This window comes from Mus musculus, chromosome 6, assembly GCF_000001635.26.
Source record: "Mus musculus strain C57BL/6J chromosome 6, GRCm38.p6 C57BL/6J".
Classification (NCBI taxonomy): Eukaryota; Metazoa; Chordata; class Mammalia; order Rodentia; family Muridae; genus Mus; species Mus musculus.
Window position 1 is genome coordinate 50,600,875 of NC_000072.6, and position 5,024 is coordinate 50,605,898.

Here is a 5,024-nt window from a genome sequence, read left to right on the forward strand (position 1 = left end):
TTTCTAAGCCCTCTGTTTCCCAAGAGTAAATGAGACTTGACCAGATTTGTTTGTCTCATGTCCTTCCTTCGAGTCTCCTGATCCCAATTTGTAGTTGTTCCTCCCTTCCCTTGAGAACCCTGTTGCTTAAGTCCTGCAGGTCCGGGCACAATGTGTCATTTATAGAAAACATTTTTTGCATTTCAACAAAAGTCTGTGATCATTGAATGGTCCTTTACAGTTTTTACTTGTTCTTGGACTCTGCCGTCTGGCAGTAGAGTGTAATGTTACAGTTATGTATGGTTTTTCTTGGACACAGAGGGGTGGAGAGGAGGTATGGGATGTGGAGTTGTCAGAGGATAGACCATGAAGGGATAAAACCTGGAGTTTATAATAAATCAAAACAAATGTATGTTTTTAAAAAACCTCCAAAAGTGTTATTTCTCTTGTGTTTTAGATTTGCTTTTCTTTCCAAGCAAAGTATGTTTGTCACCTTTTGGGACAGACTTAATTAGACAGGAGCTATAAGGTTGAAATCAAAGATGGCTATTGCTGGGCAGTGGTGGTTCACGCCTTTAATCCCAGCACTTGGGAGGCAGAGGCAGGTGGATTTCTGAGTTCGAGGCCAGCCTGATCTACAGAGTGAGTTCCAGGAGAGTCAGGGCTACACAGAGAAACCCTGTCTCAAAACAAACAAACAAACAAACAAACAAACAAACACACACACACACACACAAAAAATAAAGTTGGCTATTATACCAGCACGAGTTCAGAACACCAGCAAATCGAGGACAGGAAGTGGGCCATGGAGCCAGCTGAGAGGCACAGCCTCATGACTGGATGCCTGAGAGCTCCAGGCTTCCCTGTGCCTCCCTCAGTCCTCACTCACCTCACAAGATGAGGACTTGCTCTTGGCCTTGCAGAGTAGAGCGTTGATCACCTTGACCACTAGGTGGCGCCATGCTGAGAGGTCAGGACTAGTTCAGTGATGTGGTCAGATGGCTTGTTACCCTGCAAGTTGGGTGTGGTGTCAGAGAAGGAAGAATGGGTGTGCATAATCATGACTGACAGCTTCTCAGCGCCATGCTCTAACTACAGCTTTGGGCAAGTGGGTCCATCATGCTGAGGTTTTGCTTCCTTATCTGATAGTGATGATAAGAATCCAGACCTCACATTGATATTGTTTAAGTGAGATGCTGAGCCTGCTGCTGCTGCCTAGCAGATGACAAGAGATCAATATTATTGCTCATTATAGTGTAGACCAAGGGCCTTTAGTGGGCCCTGTGGCTACGATGGGATAGTATGTATTCATGTAACAACAATAACCATTGTGTTAGTAGCAATAATAAACAGTAAATGAAGGAATCATTGATAGTTTTTTTCCTGTCTTTACTTTCAGTCAGGTCCAAGTTCAGGAGTAGTGAGGACAGGGCCTGGAGGCTGCTATAGGTGGTTCAGATTCACAGTTGCCTAGGTGGAGCCCTTAGAAACAATGAAAGCCAATTTGGCTACTTAGGGTCCAAGGCATGCATAGGTAGGATAGCCTCTGCCAGTCACTTGCAGGGTAGTGGCTTTCTTTGGTTGAATCAGTGTCCCTTGCACTGCAGCTGAAGCTTTTTCTTAGGATTGAATCGGGTAGAACTTAGGGTGATTTGACCAAGAAGAGACTTTTATGAGATGTGCAGCAAATCCCTACTAAGACATGCAGCTTTTTTGTTTTGTTTTTGTTTTTGTTTTTTTTTTTGTTTTTTGTTTTTTGTTTTTTCCGAAACAGGGTTTCTCTGAATAGCCCTGGCTGTCCTGGAACTCACTTGTAGACCAGGCTGGCCTTGAACTCAGAAATCCACCTGCCTCTGCCTCTGCCTCCCGAGTGCTGGGATTAAAGGGGTGTGCCACCATGCCCGGCGCAGCTTTGTTATAAATACCTTCTTTATAGCCAGTGTTGGAAGTGTCTGAGTCTCTTCTGATACAGGAGGTCATGCTGCATGGTAATTCATTTTATGTTGTCTTCCTTTCTGGTGTTAAAATTCCACCTAGAGAAGAAACTAGATCCTATGACATCTGTCCTCCTAAAGTTGATCTGTGTGGGCTGGGCTTTTTTTTTTTTACTATTATTATATTATATTATTATTATTAATTTTTTTGCTTTTTGAGCTTGTTTTGTTTGCAAGGGGTGTATGTATTCTACAGGACTGTAATGACTGTAGCTATTCTGAATTTGGGTGGAGAGAAGCATATTCAAATATGTGGTTCTCTCAGTAAACATTTTTATAACCAAAATTAAAAAACTATGGACAAATTACAGAAGCTGGATAGAAACTCCTCTGACATGTAGAAATATGGATAAGAGGAGACACAGCAGGGGGCAGCAGGTGTGTGTGCTGAGTGCTTACAGCAGTTGGCCTGCTCCTTTGCCACCCCCTACTCCTCCCGATTCCCCCATCTGGCTTCACCCCACCACCCACCCTGTGCTCCTGCTAAGACTCCCACTTTGCAACAAACTTAACAGATAGGACATTTACACAGTGTGGGGAGGGCTTGGAGTACAGACAAAAGAAAGAGGGCATGGGGGAATTTTTTTTTCCAAGTTCGTCAGATTGCTCATATCCTTAGAGCAAAAGGAGATTTGCGATTGTAGCAAAAAACTAACAAAACAAAACAGCCAAAACAAACAAACAAACAAACAAACAAACAAAAAACCCAGTGCATGCTAAAGTGGTCAGGCACAGGCAAATTGGTCTTGCTAACCCCCAGTGTTCATCCCCAAGTAGCAGTCTTACCTTGGTTTCCAGGATTAGCTGCTGCCAGGCTGCTCCTACTTCCAATGCCATCCACCACCTGTGGCTAGCCTACAGAGAGCTGGCTGCCGCTCACACTTCCCATTACACCCTTAAAAGGATAACACAAAAGACTTGTAATATGCCAGCCAAATTTATTAGAGGAAATCTCCAACCACAAAATGCCCATGCAAAGAATCCAAAACTCAACGCATATAAATGCAAGTTGCACCCCTAGATCCGGAAAATGTACCTATATTACTCTATTTCCCATCTATGAAATCCCCAGTTACTTATGGCCCCTAGGGCCCTGTGGTTCAGCTCCATCTTCCTCTTCCTCCATCATTTGTTCTCCATTACCTCTCTTTTCTCCATCTCTCTTTCCCCTCTCTAAAACTTTCAGCTCTGCCTTGCCTTCCCAAGCCAATACAGGCTCAATACAGGCTCTCGCCTTATCTGAACAATTAAGATTTCACCTGACTGCACCTGTGTTTAGGAACAATTGAGAGAGCAGAACACACAAACAGCAGTCCACAACATTTCCCCCCTCTTGTCCAACTAAAAGGCTCTTTTCACTGAGATATAAATTGAGCACAACTATTACCACTCTGTAATTTATAAAGTATAAGGTACACTTATCACTCAGCCCATCAATTTTGTCGAGTAAGGCACTCTATCATCCATTCTAACTTAAAAAGGCTTATAATTTTACACCTGTTAGGTTCTGGTTTCAGATTTTATACTATCTGAAAACCTTGTTGTCAAAACTATCATCTTTCTCAATGCTAAACAGCTTGGGTTGCCTATGAGACTACAACTAGTCTTCGACCCTGTCAGAATCCTGTGAGCAACATAAAGTTTAACTGAAAATATAGGACGCACTAACACAGCTTCCAAAACAGGAACAAATTGTAGTGGCAGCTGCCTACCTACACAGTGCCCTGCTTCTCATCACACTGGAGTACCAGTCATTGGCTGTTTGGCCCAGGATCATCTGACAGTCCTTTATAATGCAGAATTTTGAAGGGCTGATTACCCTATCTTAGCAGAGATATCAGTAGATGGACTATTGTGCATAGTGTGTCCTTGTTCTGGATAGTATTTTTGTCCGAAGATGAATAGGCAATTTCTGCCCAGTGACCACCTAGCCACAATGTACAACCTCACTTAGAGGTGTAGATGCTCAGGTTCTTCCCTGAACCAAAGAATGAGTGCCCTCAGGAGCACTGAAGTCTCAACCATAAATGATTAAATCTCGTTAAGGTCACAATCTGTTGATTTTTTTTTTGACTGTTTGGAAACTATGTATGTATGTAAACAATCTGGAATGTTGTCCTTTAAATGCTCTGGGCCATTTCTAAGTAGAATATCTTGAAAAAAACCCTTACAATTAATTCACAAATTGAGTTCTGTATCTGGCCCTTAATCCATATGCTTGATCATGTAAAGACAGTTTGTAATGGCAATTATAGAAGGAATGGATCTAAGCATTGTATTTTTGAATTTTTGTTTCTATTTTAGAAATTCATACTAATCAAAACCTTTATTCTCTACAAATGTAAGATATTAAAACTTCAGTTTTGTAACCAAATATAGATTTCTACCAAATGAGATTTATGATTACACAATCCTCCCTGTTCAAATTATGGCCATATTTTTTCATTTTTTCTGATTTCTTTCTTTTTTTCTTTTTAACAATTTTTTATTAGATATTTTCTTCATTTATAATTCAAATGCTATCCCAAAAGTCCCTTATACCTCCTCCCACTCTGTTCTCCAACCCACCCACTCCTGCTTCCGACTTCATATTCCCCTGTATTGGGACATATAATCTTTGAAAGACCAAGGGATTCTCCTCCCAATGATGGGTGATTAGGTCATCTTCTGCTACATATGCAGTTAGAGACAAGAGCTGAGTGGGTATTGATTTGTACGTATTGCTGTTCCTCTTATAGGAAAGCAGACGCTTCAGCTCCTTGGGTCGTTTCTCTAGCTCCTCCATTGGGGGCCATGTGTTCCATTCAATAGCTGACTCTGAGCCTCCACTTCTGTATTTGCCAGGCACTGCATAGCCTCACTACATTCAGCTATATCAGGGTCCTGTCAGCAAAATCTTCCTGGCATATGTAATAGTGTCTGCATTTGGTGGCTGATTATGGTCTGGATCCCTGGGTGGGGCAGTCTCTGCATGGTCCTTCCTTTCGTCTCAGCTCCAAACTTTGTCTCTCTAACTCCTTCCGTGGATATTTTGTTCCCCATTCTTAGGAG

General features: G+C 42.1%; 1 long non-coding RNA gene across 1 annotated transcript; it reads right to left on the reverse strand.

The window, feature by feature from the left end:
* Window positions 1-683: 683 nt before the first annotated feature.
* On the reverse strand, window positions 684-2,825 carry Gm38807. The gene is made up of 3 exons (XR_869065.2): window positions 2,760-2,825; window positions 1,905-2,012; window positions 684-990 (listed from the first exon to the last, which is right to left on the reverse strand). It is a non-coding gene; the product is annotated as a predicted gene, 38807 (long non-coding RNA).
* Between the last annotated feature and the right edge of the window lie 2,199 nt (window positions 2,826-5,024).